Here is a 14,976-nt window from a genome sequence, read left to right on the forward strand (position 1 = left end):
TCTCCATGACGTCGGAACCAGTACTCTTTAGTACCACGTATGTTTGATAATATATTTGTAATACTTGATTGTAAAACCTCATCTTTTTCTTGCACTTTTTGTAATAATTGTGTAGCTGACATATTTTGAAAGTGGGTTCCTGATTTTAATGTGCACGCAACTCCGTCATATAGAGTTGCTAGTTCACTTTCAAAGAGTAGGTGGAACATGTATTCCACATTTAGTCTAAATCTGGTATCTTCAGAATACATCCGTAACGAGCGGTATTCTGATGCTGTTGTTTGAATACGTCTATCATCGTACCTTCCTCCTTTGCCAGTAGGAAAGAGTAGAGGAAAAGAATGTGCTTCTATACTTTTTTCCCATATGCTGATTGGTGATCCTTTTGTTTGTCATATTTTTTACGTTTCTAGTGCATCTTCTACGGTGTCATTAGAGTGCAATGGATGAATTGCATAATGGTCTAAAGTATTGGACACTGTAGCAGGATCTAGAAGCTCAAATTGACCAGTTTCTGGTGACTCTTAAATTATACCAGTTGTTGCCAAATTGTTTTGTCTTTTGTAGGTACACCATTTACTAAGATAATTAAAGATTGTTCCATTGGACGTTGCACTCCCAAATTGTGCACATTTTGTTTTAGATCTAATGGTAAATACACTACTTTGCCACAAATGCCTTTCACCAATTCAGAGGGAGGTAATTTTGCGTTTTTTGGTTGAAGGCGTATTATTGCTTGAAAGGGGTGCACTGTTTGAATTATGATGCTCTCATATAAATTGAGTTGTTGTAGGGGTTTTGGTAGTGGGAATAATTCCAAATTATTTGTGATAGCACGTGAAGGAGTTTGGTTTTTGTCAAGTTTTATAGTGCAGTAACTGCAAAGTATTAAGGGGGCAGTTATTTTGTATTTGTTTTCTGCTATAAGGTAGAGAGCTAATTCAAACCATTTAGAATCTTCATTGTCTTCTATTTTGTATGTTAGGTTCACAGTTTTTGTGTTACTTTTATAAAAAAAGTTCTGCAGCAACATACACACACATTGTTTGGTACTTCAGCAGATGTACTTTAAAATTTCAGTATTTCTTTTTTGTATGTGTGTAGTAGAAGGTTGCCATGCAAAGAATGGTTGCTAATTTGTTGTAAAGCTATTGCATTCTGTAAGTGGCTTTCACTTCCAAAATATTTTTTCTGGATATAGTCGATTTCTTCAAGTATGTCTTTTGCTGTACCATGTAGAAGAATGTTATTGAAATTGGCTAGTGCTAAAGCAGGACTTTTAGCATAGTACAGTTTATAGACTAGATTTCTTATAGTTGAATGATGTGATGAAATCATTTTGATATGATGGGAAGTGGTTTTGCAAGTAGGTCCTGAAATGCAGACCAATGAATGTCCTTGTAGTCCTGTGTACTTGCGCACTGGACAGGTATCCATATTTTGCAGTAGTTTAATTTTGAATTTGTCTTTGCCTTTCACATACCGATTGAGGAATTGGCGTAAAGACTTGAAAGATTTTTTGGGAATGTTACACATTGACATGCATGGCCATTTGTATACTAGACGTTATGGTTCAGTTGAATTAAGAGGTAATTCTAAGTTTTCTGGGGATATTTTTGTAACTAGTATTTCTTGTTCCATTATGGTATTATTAACTTTTTCATAACCTCGTCCACTGCTATGTATGGCAATTGTATTTGTTTGCTTTTGTTTGTATGCTTCTTCATTAAAATATGGTTCTGTGCTTGTGGTGTGACTCCACTCACCTCCACAGATATTTAAGAAGTTATTTTTGTTGACATTTTGTTTATTGAGAAGTCTTTTTTGTAATTTAGTCATTAGTTTTGTTAGTGGTTTCATTTTGTTTTACACTAAAATAAATAACTTTCTTTTGAGAGGGATTGCACTATCTATCAGATTAATTAATATAAGATTAATTTCCTACGGTAGGTTTTAAGGGTTGTGCATGATTTCTCTCCTGTTTTTATCAGATTTTGAAGGACTCTGTGGTGGAACATTTTTGGTAAAATACTTTTTTTGGTATGCTCAAGATTTATAGGAACGTTTTAAAAGTAGTGTTAACTGAATTCTTGTTAATCGTTTTCTGTTTCGTTTTTGATAGAGGAGGCGAAGTTTCTATACTTGAAGCTTGTTTTGTTTCGCTAAATGACTGTATTACCTGTTTTGTTTGAACTTTTTGTACAAATTCTGCTAGAGATGGATTCTTATTTTGGACACTTCTATTTTCATTTGCTCTACTTCTGCTTTGCTTTCTATGGACTTGATTTTAGGTAGGCATTCTTTTGGGTATGTTGAAAAAAATAAAGAAGGTATGGGTTGGGGTGTTCTGCAATGTATGTGTGCTGTGTGCATGAGTGTCTGAGTATGATGATAAAGATGTATGTGATGGTGTGTGATTGTGCATTGGGCAACTATAACTAGTGGGGATGGTTATTCTTGAATTTATGTGCTACTAAACTGGGGTTCAGATGACAGTAGAAAGTAAGCTAGTGGTGAGGAGAAGCACACATTGTAAATCTAATGGTATAGAATTAAAACAGTTGTTTGTTCTATAATATTAAAATTCTATGGGCTGAGTTATGTCATTTGTGCCCTGAAAAATGGGGATTTGTGTGCCATTCTGTCTGTATATCCCTGTTTAACAAATGGGGATTTGTGACAGAATGGTGCACAATCTCTGTTTTTAGGCGCAGAAATAGCATGAAAGAACGCCACAGTTTGTTTGAGTAATAGTAAAAATATTATGGTGGTATTTAACTTACATTTATTTTGTGGAATGAGTAGGTTTCTTCTGAGTTGTTGTTTGTACTTCGAATTCTGCTGCTGCTTTTCAGGAGATTGGTCTTCACTGCAATTGTAAAGGAAACAAAGTAGTAATTTTGTGTGTTTATAGCATTGATGTTAATTTAGACATTGATTTTTTATGTTTTCGTACAAGTATTCTTGTTTGATATCTGAACATAATGTGCGCATTAAATTTTGTTTGACTATGTGCAGTCTTTATATTTTACTTTAAATATGTTGGTTCAACATGCTTTGCAAATGTGTTTGTAAAAGGAAATTAAATAGCAGATAGGTTTGGAAGTGACAGTTGATTATAGCAGATGGGAAACATGCCAGTAAGTTCATTTTATAGGTTATTCAAGTTAAAAGTCAGTTAATCTGTTTATATGAATATATAAGAATTGTACATGTACTATACAGAAAATATGCATACCTGTAGTTTGTGTTCATGCATATGGATATGCATGCAGCTGCAAGTAGAAATCTTGGAGACTTGTACAGTATTTCTTGTAGTAGGTGCTTTCCAATGATATGACACTTGTATTCAGAGTGATTAACAGAACATTTGAAGTGCTGATCTATGGTGATGGAGTTAGATGTAGAGGTCTTGGATGTGTTTGGTGGATGGTCGTGTGACTGCTTAGCTATATCCAATGAGGGAATGGCACAGAGAGTGAAGTGGAAATGGTAGAAGGGCTGTCCATGTTAGGATATGTCCGCGGACATGGCGGTAGTCTGCGGACATCGCGTGTTACATACAGGGATTTTGGGGTGGGGAGGCATGCAAATGAGAATGAGCAGATCAAGGGATTGGTCAGTAAAGTTTAGTTGGTGTATTGTGCCAGGAGAGAGTTTGTCAGATAGTTTTTTTCCTGAGAGAAGAACAGATAGCTATGGCTGTGTGTTTCAGAAAACAGATTGTTTGGATTTTGGGAGACTCGTGGATACATTGGTTGAAGGTGCATGCAGAAAGCTGTGGAGTAGCTGTAGATCTTGGATTCCCACATATGGAAGTGCACTGGCATGGAGTACGTGGAATGAAGTGGTTGGACTTGCTACCTCTCTGTGCTACTTTGGAGACAGAGCATCATCCAGACATAATGATAATTCATTGTGGAGAGAATAGTTTAGGACATTTGTCTGGAATTTCTTTGCAATTTGCAATGAAAGAAGGACTTGGGAAGGTCATGGACATGTTTCCAAATTCTCAAGTATTTTTTTCTCGGATTGCACAGAGATAAATGTGGCTCCGTTCTTTTTCTTATGGTCCACAAATGGAGAAAGCGAGGCGTAATGTCAATAAGGCTGTTTGTGCCTTTCTAAGACTTGTTGGCACATCCTCTTTTCACAAAGAAAATATTAAGTTTCGTAGCACATATATTTTTCGAGAGATGGAGAACTTACTTACTTCAGCTGTAATCAGATTTTTCTGAGAAATGTACAAAATGCATTGCAACCTTTTTTGGAATTACAGCCATCCATTTTGCAGTAGGTGTTGACCATTTCAAGTTTTTCAAACACAAACAAACACCACCAAAAGGCTCTTTTTAGAGCCACCACTTCCTCCCAGACAAAAGTGCAATGGTTATGATAGGGCAGTACCCCAAAATTTTAGATGTCCGCGAACTGTCCGCAGACTTCTAAAAAATATACAAGGCCCTGCTCCATTTATTTTCCACTTCTATTTTTAAACTGTGAAAGACGGCTTTGAAAAGAGCATTTATTTTATTTTTGTTGTTTAATATTTCTTTTGGTTTTTTACACATGACACACTAGGAGAGGAGGGAAAAAGAGGGTAAGGGGGGACACCAACCACGGGGATAAGAAAGGGTGGTGGAGAGAGGAAGATGTTGGGTGGGCCTTACTTAGGTAGTGGGCAAGTCTTCTCGTGCTCTGAGACCGTAGTCTCGAAAGCACTATGAAGTCTCTCCCGCCTGCAGAGTACTGCATCGCAGTACATACACACAACTGTGACCCTCGAAAGGTAAGGGTCATTAGCATTGCGAATGGCCTGTGAGACAGTTGGAGGGATACGCTGTCCCACAGGAGTGTTCCTTGTGGTGACAGGATCGGAAACGGAGGCTGTAGTAGAGGAAGTCAACCTACTATGCTCCTCGCAATGTACAACCTTGCGAACGGCCCCACCGTGGAACGACCTTAGGTGTCGCTTCATAGTAGTCGTACCAAAGCTGTACGAACCAGGCCTCCCACGACTCAGTACCATTTTGCACTTGTTGCCGGTGACTTTGTTCGCACGCGCCTTAGGTAGGTTACCATGAATGGTAAATAACCGTCACACCCAAGACTCACAGCGAGTGCTGGTAGTAGGGACTTCCACTACCTCATTCTCATCAGCCTCTTCATCCTCCTCTACATCCTCACTCCTGTTCCCCTCTTCAGGCCCTTGGGGAGGTGGTGGTGGTGGAGGGGGTGGGGGTGGCGCTGAGGCAAATGTAGCACCAGGTGGCAGTAGTAGAGCCATGGATGCCATCAGGTTTCACAAATAAATCTGGAAAATTGGCAGAAAGAATGCACTGTGTGCTGTAAAATATCCAGAAACACAATGAGGATGAGCTCTTCGGTGTGGCCTTTTATAGGGGTGCTTGTGCATGCTTCGCGGACACCCGCACTGTCCGCGGACAGATCGAACACCAAAAAAAGGTTCAAAAAGTCCCAAAAAGTATGTAGAAAGTCAGGATTACTGTGTGACTCTTGTGCTATGGTGATTTATTATTGAAAAATATTGTGGATTGCCTGAATAGGTAGTTTTAAATTGTTCGGGGACACGAACAGTGTTTGCAGTCAGAACACACGCTCAGCGTGGGCGCGTTCACATGATGGCTTCGAGAACATGTCCGCGAAGGGAACGGGTGTCCGCAGGACACCAAATGCATTGAAACTGTTTTGCACATGCGCGTTGGTGTTCTACGGACGCTCTTCGGGTCCTGAAACTGACACAAGTGAAACGAACAGTTACGGACAGGCGTTTGTTCTTAGAACAGTTTCAACCCGCTTGCGAACAATAAGGACAGGCATAGCGTCCTCAGGACACCCCCATTTTGTTTATTTACGAACATTTCAGGACACTGCGTGTGTTCTTAGAACAGTTTCAACTTGCTTGCAAACAATACAGACAGGCATAGCGTTCTCAGGACACTCCCATTTTGTTTATTTACAAACATTTCAGGATACTGCCTGTGTTCTTAGAACAGTTTCAAGTCGCCTGCGAACAATACGGACAGGCATAGCGTCCTGAGCACACCCCCATTTTGTTTATTTACAAACATCCCGGGACACTTGATGTGTTCTTAGAACAGTTTCAACCTGCCTACGAACAGCACGGACAGGTCTGCGTCCTCAGGACACCCGCATTTTTGTTTATTTACAAACTTTTCAGGACACTGCATGTGTTCTGAGAACAGTTTCAACTCGCCTGCGAACAATATGGACAGGCATAGCGTCCTCAGGACACCCCCATTTTGTTTATTTACGAACATCCCGGGACACTTGATGTGTTCTTAGAACAGTTTCAACTTGCCTACGGACAATACGGACAGGCATAGCGTCCTCAGGACACCCCCATTTTATTTATTTACAAACTTTTCAGGACACCATGTGTGTTCTTAGAACAGTTTCAACTCGCCTGCGAACAATACGGACAGGCATAGTGTCCTGAGGACACCCCCATTTTGTTTATTTACGAACATTTCAGGACACCACTTGTGTTCTTAGGACAGTTTCAATCTGCCTACGAACAGCATGGACAGGTATAGCGTCCTCAGGGCATCCCCATTTCGTTTATTTACGAACATTTCAAGACACCTATGTTGTCCGCGGACACCAAAACTGGCTTTAAAAAAGAAAACACAAAGAGGCACCAAAACTGGCTTTAAAAAAAAAAACACAAAGGACTAAATTAACACACACATAAAAACATTTGTTCATTATATTATATATATGTACAATTTATGATAGAGAAGGTGTAGCAGAAACGGACACAAAGACAGGGAAATTGGGGTTTTCAAGAGGATGGATAGGAGGAGATGAAGGGATGGAGATTTCATCAAAACATTTTTCTATGTGGTGAGGGTTTGGGGATAATTGACTGGGATATGGAGAGGGAGGACAGGTATATGTTGCACAATGGTATCTATTGTTTTCTTTTATATGGTCCTCCACAAAATCTTTCAAAAGGTGGAAATTTGTCATGAGCTTGTTCATTTTTTCTTCCATGCAATGGAGAGTTTGTTCTAAAGTATCTTGTTGTGTATTGTTTTCATTGTTTGTATCTTCTGTTAAAAAAAATATATATATATATGTATATGTTAAGTGTACATAAAGTAATGCTTATTAATTTGATTATATAGAGAAGTGTCTACCATTAGTTTCACTATCTTCAGACATTTCACCATGTGGGAAATTCTCCTCAAGCCATTCTAAAGTAGTGGACATTTCTGTCAGGAAAAAAAATATATATTACTTTTATTGTATTTAATATAGACATTTTAGAAATATATATTTTGTTTATTTGCAAATATCCCGGGACACTTGATGTGTTCTTAGAACAGTTTCAACCTGCCTGCGAACAGTACGGACAGGTATAGTGTCCTTAGGACACCCCCATTTTGTTTATTTACTAACATTTCAGGATACTGCCTGTGTTCTTATAACAGTTTCAAGTCGCCTGCGAACAATACAGACATGCATAGCGTCCTGAGGACACCCCAATTTTGTTTATTTACGAACATCCCGGGACACTTGATGTGTTCTTAGAACAGTTTCAACCTGCCTATATTTAATATAGACATTTTGGAAATATATAAGAAAATAAAAGTTTACTTACTAGATTGTGGTAAGTTGTCTTCTCACTGTTTTGTAGATCTGCTGCTGCTCCTAGTTGTGATGTTTCTGTGAGGTAATTATGTTAGAAGAATACCTTTCTTGTTTTGGTATATTCTATTTTACTATATATGGTATTTAAATGGTTGTTTGATGTGTTAGATATATAAGTTCTAATTCTTATTTATTACTATATATAATGTGTTTGTGTGTTGGTTTTTCAACTTGTACAGTGTTCATATGGCATGCTATAACAATTTAAGATACCCCTGAATTTTTGGGTAGTATTGGTGTTGTCCGCATCCGTCCGTGGACAGTGGCACGGTCCGCGGACATCAAAATCACTAGCTAGGGGTTCAGTGTTCTATGTTACATGTATATAAAGTAAGGGAATCCTAGTAAACATCTATCAAATTTACACTATGAATATGTATATTCAGTAAAATAAAATTTGATAAAGGGAGGTTATGGTCAAGTTATGCTAATAAAAACCTATGAAATTCAGTAAAAAAACTTTGTTAAAGGGACGTTATGGTTAAGTTGCAATACTAAAAACCTACGAAATTCAGTAGAAAAATGTTGTTAAAGGGACGTTATGGTTCAAAGTAAAACCGAAAAACCCCTGAAATCCACCAGTTGTGGTAAGCTAAGCAACCATAACTCGCGCCACCGTGCGCTGCTAACATTAACAACCAGGACATAAAAGATGACATCACAAATGTCATTGATGACATCACTGATGACATCACATATGCATTTACTTTTCATGAAAACTCTGTACAAGGGATTCTTATAATGTTGAGTAAAAAGTGTCAAGGATCATTGGAATAAATATCATGAGCTAATTAGTGCACTAAGCAATGCATTGATATAAATAGCATTCTATTCTGAAGTTCAATCCAGTATACTAAGCTACTCATGTAGAAACATAAGCAATGTGTGCAGCATACATGATGAAGGTGCAATATTCATAATCTTGCCATGTTGAATAGTGAAATGAATATGTGCTTTTTTATTAGAGTTTTGTGTACTGTGAAATATGTAATAAGTAGCTAATAAAACCCACTTAATACATAATTGCATTATTACAGACAAAACACAAAGAGACAACAACACATACAAATATGGGTATATGCAGAGAAATGATTGCTCTGTTTCAAAGCTGCTACTTACTGTATGTATGTGTATCACATGATGTGACTGGGCTCTAAGGGAAGAAGTGTGAGTACAATGTATACAAATATGGTTTTATACAGGAAATTACAGTATGATAAAGTGCTGATAATCCTAATGAGTATCTTCATGCACAGAAAGGATTATTTTCTTTCAAGCCTGTGTCTTCCTCTATGTATATGTTTCATATGATGTGACTTGAACCTAAGGGAATTATTGTAAGAACTTATTTGAAGGATAAGTCTACATATATAGTATATTTTCCATTTTTAGTTCTTGACTGTTACTGAACAGAACCATGTGGCCTAGATATGTCAGTAAAGGAAAAAAGGGTGAGTCAGACATGTGATGTCATCAGTGATGTCCTGGGTTTCCTGGGTTTTAATGTTAGCAGTGCACGGTGGCGCGAGCTTAGCTTACCATAACTGGCGAATTTCAGGGGTTTTTCGGTTTTACTTTGAACCATAACGTCCCTTTAACAGAGTTTCTTTTACTGAATTTCATAGGTTTTTAGTAATGCAACTTAACCATAACGTCCCTTTAACAAAGTTTTTTTTTACTGAATATATATATATATATATATATATATATATATATATATATATATATATATATATATAGCGTTTTTTCTAATATTACTTTTCAGTACCTACAAAATAATAACTGCCTGCTGTGTGCCCTGTGGAGGAGGAGGAAGAGTATACACAATGATGAAGGATATGAGGAGAATGAGTTTAATATTGTAAGTCTAGAATACCCAAGTGGTCCCCCAGGTACTCGTTGCAACCATCCCCCAGGCCCAGAGAAATATCTAGTATGCTATGTAGACCCTACAGCAGATGCAGTTTGTAGTTTCATAGGGTGCACTTCATGAGAATATGCCAGAATGGGGGGAGACTTGTGTAATGTCAGCAAAACCTGGGTACCCACAGATGAATACAACTGGGAGAGAGATATGGAGAAGAAAGAAAAAGTGGTAGCTACAAGGTTTGTTATGGGGTTAGGAAAGGCAGGGAGTGTGTTGATGCAAGTCCAATACCCCAAATGCGAGAGAAAGTACATAAGTAGTTAGGAGAGCGGGCCATTTATAGGGTCAGTGTTTCTGTATTTGTGCAGGTCTACTCTGCTGCATATTAGCTGTGCCAGGTGCACATGCATTTTTTAGAATAATTCTCTGAAGAAATTTAGGGCAGTGACATGCAGAATGCACAATACATAGAGGTCTGGCCAAATAGAATCATGTGACAGGTTTGCAGCAAAGTGGCAACTGATTAAAACTAATTTAGATTTTGTAGGTAGAGAGAAGTGCAAGAGGCACCCCCAGGAGTTGAAAGGCATTTTATGTTGTTAAGATGACCGCAAAAAGTCCCAAACAGACCCAGTGGAACTGGAGTCAATCCAACCCAGACTCAAATGAAGAAGTAGGCAAAGTGCGTGGCAAAACCCAGCTTTATTATTATCCAAATAAAGCAGAGACAGCATACAATCATTACAATCTTGTGTCACTCAAACTACCAATTAAAAACAAGAGTTTTAATACCATGAATCAGTGATGTCATAAAATAATCTCAGTTTACAAAAACTAAAGGAGGACTGGGGATAGGTTAGTAAGCGTGGCTATATATGGTTTCTATAGGGTTTGAACATTTTCATTGGGTTACACATATCTGATGGCTCCACCTGGAACTACCCGTATATTGATAAAGGTTAAGCTACATCATCTTCACGACATGGGGTTGGTTGGCATACTACTTGATGGGCAGTTTATCACTAAGGATTTTGATAGTTTGGCACATTTCTTACCAACCTTGGACACTTGGCAGTTCATCAGGATATGAGACACATGGAGAGTAGGGGGAGAGAGGCTCATGGGCTGTCCTGTCTTCAAGTAAAGAAAGTTACCATCCCTCATTCTCAGGGCATGAGACTAGAAAATCTCTTTGTATTTGAGCTTGTGTGGTGCCTCGTCTCTGTGCATGTAGGGAGTACTGCAGTTGTATTTTCCATGTTTGCTTCTAATTAATAGTCAGTGTTCTCCAATTATGGGTCACATGCTACTGGACTGTGTATGAAATAGAATTACCTCCAATCTATTAAGATGTTAGCTCTGATTAATGTGTGTTTTGTGTTATTTATTACCACTGGGGAAACTCTTGAATTACTCTTCATGGAGTCTTTTGGCTTATTGTTTTACTGCACCTGGCTAACACCTGGCTAACAAAGACTGGCTGTATTCTTAAAAAAAACTTGATTTAAACTGGAGTATCCTGTTCACTTCTTGGGAAATGCTATCTTGTGCATTTGCTCTGCTGTACTTATCCAAACTGTCTCATTCTAACCTTGGCACACTAATTGCCTGCTACCACATGAACTCTGCATGGATTTGTATCTCTGTGGGTTCAGCTTTTTAAGTTTTCGCAAGGCTTTGAGGCCTGTGCCCATTCAGAGACACTCTGTGGCTTCCATTTTTAAGAAGATGCCTGCTTTACTACAGTCTTATTTCTATGTTAGTGAGCTATATTCGTGTATCGTTCATGTTATATTCAATTTATACATTGGTCATGTTAGTATTCTTCATGTCTGTGGATGCTATGTCAATATTCTTCATGTACAAATGCATACATTACCTATTGTTCATACTCTTCATGTGGACTGAACATGTGCTGTGTTGAGTGTTGCTGGTGTTGCAAGCTTTACTTTTGTTTTGGACCCAGAGTCTGCTTTCTGTGTCAACCTATAAGGAGGAGGAACCCACCACTCTTAAACACTCTCCAGGAGCAGAGCGAGGAGAGTGTGTAGAGTATTTCTGGTGTTGGCAGTGGTGCTTTGAGCTTGGGGAGTATGGAGGACGAAGAAGGTATTTGGAAGCATCATTGCGGTCCAGCGTTCTACATGTTTAAGCAAGTAATATTGGGCAATACTGAATGTGCATGTTAAGCTTATAGTACCAGTTGCCACTGATTGCTGCTTAACAAGCTGATTAAGAAAACAAAAACAAGCAAAAAAGTCAGCCAAGTCACAACGCACAGCGAATTCTGCAATAACCACCAATTGAATGCTTCAATCCTACACAAGCGCTATATATCTAAAATCTTAGCCGAGCAAAACAAAGCAGGCCTAGTAACTTTTGAAGCTATGAATCCCGCATCATAATACTGACCAGAGTGCAAATATAAGCTTGTAATCGAATTTGATCAGAGCTTGGGCAAACACACTGAGCGAGTGACTGTGGGGGAAAAATCTGTGAACTCGTTCTTGTGATCGATCCACATCAGTAGTATAGGTTTGCACATGAGTCTGTACTGATTATATACCCAATACTTTAAACGCAATAGAGACTTCAAACACCAAGCATGCTGAGAGCTGAGAGACGTTGAACTTGCATTTGGTGAAGAGAGGATTAACTCTGCTATCCCTGTGACCTGTTTATAAGTGTGGGGTGCATAATATTAATTGTGTGAATCATCAAGTAGGAACTACCAAGCAAGTGACTGCGGGCCGAGAGCCTTTGAGCTTTCATTGGGTGAAGAGAGGCATAACTATATGACTTGATAATAAACCAGGGGTGTATTACAATCATTGTGTGAATCATTAAGTGTGGTCCACCAAGCTAGTGACTGCGGGCCAGGAACTTTTGAACTTGCATTTGTTGAAGTGAGGCCAACACTGTAATTGACCATAAGTTTGTGGTACATTAAAAATGCTGTGCGACCTGCTAAGTGTGGGCTACCAAGCAAGCGACAGTGGACCAAGTATTTTTCAACTTGATTTTGGGTTATTTTGCTGTAAACTAATTAGCTGAAGAAATATTTGTAAACTTAAGAAATATTTGTAAACTTGTGGTGCTGGTGAGGAGCTTGGAGACTGCTATCTAGCCTCTTGGTATTAACTACCGATACCATACCAATAAGACAGCATTGAGTTGGAGGTGAGTAGCAGTAAGACACAATAGAAATTAAGGTATCAAAACAGTGTGCAGCATAACACAACAACATTTAAGAGTGAAATCATGCCCCCAATTACAAGGAAGTAAATACATCCCACCCCCCTGGAAGTTGCACAGAAAACTCTGGCGTCCTCTAGGAATTTAAGAGGTCACACACTGAGCAAAGTATCTGAGGGCCAACGACGCAGCTTTGAATATGATGCTAAAATGCAATAAAACCTCTGATGCAAAATCATGGAAGAGTAGCTGGTACATTCAATTTTGTTGTAATTTAAAAATGACAGAAAACTAAATCAATGACCAGAATGACCAGACAGACACACAAGGTATATGCATAAATAACAATGGAATTACGCATGTTGATAATATATCTGATCCGGGGGGGGGGGGTGGGCACACTGCATCGTGACATAAGTCACATATGTCACCAAATACCACTGTGGGAATGAACTTTAAGACTACTGATGATTACTAACAAATTGAGACTAATACTGATCTCAGCGGCTCTAAATATTTTAACTTTGACACGCTGGCCTTCCCAGGGGACATTACTGACATCAGTCTTCTGGAGGGTGCTAGTATGTGTGTTGGGGACTCAATGAGTAATAAAGGGGAGGGTGGTGTATTGCTCGCCCAGAGTGCACGAACAGTCATTAATCACCAGCGCAATTGCAGAGCCAATACTTTCAACGCAGGTAGACGACGCAATGACTTACAACCACACGCACGCTTAGAAAATAATGAGCACTTATACGGCTATTTATTCAAAGCTTGGAAGCAACAAGTGATAACACAGAAATAAATCACAGAAAAGACAGAGAATTCAAAAGAAAATACATCACCGTGGGCGTAACTGAATCCCTCATCTCGCCAGAAGCGGCTGGAAGACCCTGGTAACAGCCAGGCCGAGAGCACAACAGCCCACAGGTATCCTGGACAAAGGCATCCCCCTTCCGACTGAGGTCTTTGTACTTGTCCCGTCTGACCGTTGAGGGGTTACGCATGCACTCCTCAAAAAGAGTTGGTAATTTCTCGAACCTTCTGGCAATGCACTTGCGCATTGATGGGTAACCGTTGGTTGCCAGCTGGGTCAACAGACAGTAACCTCAAGGAGCAAAGCGCTTCCCTCTCCTAAGAACAAACGCCACAGAAAACAGTCTCATAATTCATAACAAGACATAACAAAACCAGCTTTCCCAGCAGAATGTCCTTGACTGCATACCGGGTTTGGAAAGCATGTTTTCTTCAGCAAAGTAAATTCAGCTCTCAGCAAAGTAAGTACAGCTTTTCACTGAGGAATTGAGTAAATATCCATTATGGCTCTGACTGCCCCAGAATACACTGCGCACCAGCGCCATGTTTTAGCTCAAGCATAACAGGTGGCCAGGCCCCACTTCTGAAAGAGTATGGGATTCACAGGGACAGAGTTACAATCAACCAGCAATAGTATCAATTCATGAAGTCTGATTTGATGGCAGGCTCACCCTCTCAATTATTAGATACAATATTGCATAGTGAGACAGACAATGAAACAGATAAAAGGGTCTCTAGAATTCTCCACCACACTTTGAAAGCGGCAGATCAGCATATTAAGCTAACATTACAGTCAATCTCAGCACTTAAAACTGTCCTTAGTGCCTCAGTTGAACTATACAAAAACATTTAAAAGAAGAAGTCAAAGCACACACGTTGATCTTGTGTGAATTAAATGTAAACATTGACATACTTTCAAATCTTAATGTTAAAACAAATGAAAAATGGAAATCTAAATGACGCACAATAAACAGAGGGCCACAGGAGACATAACCCCCGAACAGATAATTAACAAACCAAACGATAAGGCAAATCACCAATATTCTTGTGAAAATCCATCAAGAAACGGAAACAAGGAGAACAACAGCTGGAGAACCAAACAGAAGTTCATGGTTCAGGGCGGTGGGGGCAATACCTAAAAAGGCCCATAAAAAAATCAAAGAATAGAATGAAGAATCTGTTGCAATTAGACTCAAGAAAATATCTTTAAAATCTGCAAGGAGCTTGCCAACCCTGCTGCAGTCTCTACCTCTCCTGTCCCCTCCCAGGCCCTCTGCACTGCACTGGCCTCTCACTTCATCTCTAAAACTCAGGACATCCTGTCCTCACTCTCCTCCTATCACCTCCCTCCCTCTCTTCATCTGGCCCTTCTACAGCCACCCCTCCTCCCTCCTTCTCTG

The sequence above is a fragment of the Ambystoma mexicanum genome, chromosome 10 (genome assembly GCF_040938575.1).
Source record: "Ambystoma mexicanum isolate Mex_15411 chromosome 10, UKY_AmexF1_1, whole genome shotgun sequence".
NCBI lineage: Eukaryota > Metazoa > Chordata > Amphibia > Caudata > Ambystomatidae > Ambystoma > Ambystoma mexicanum.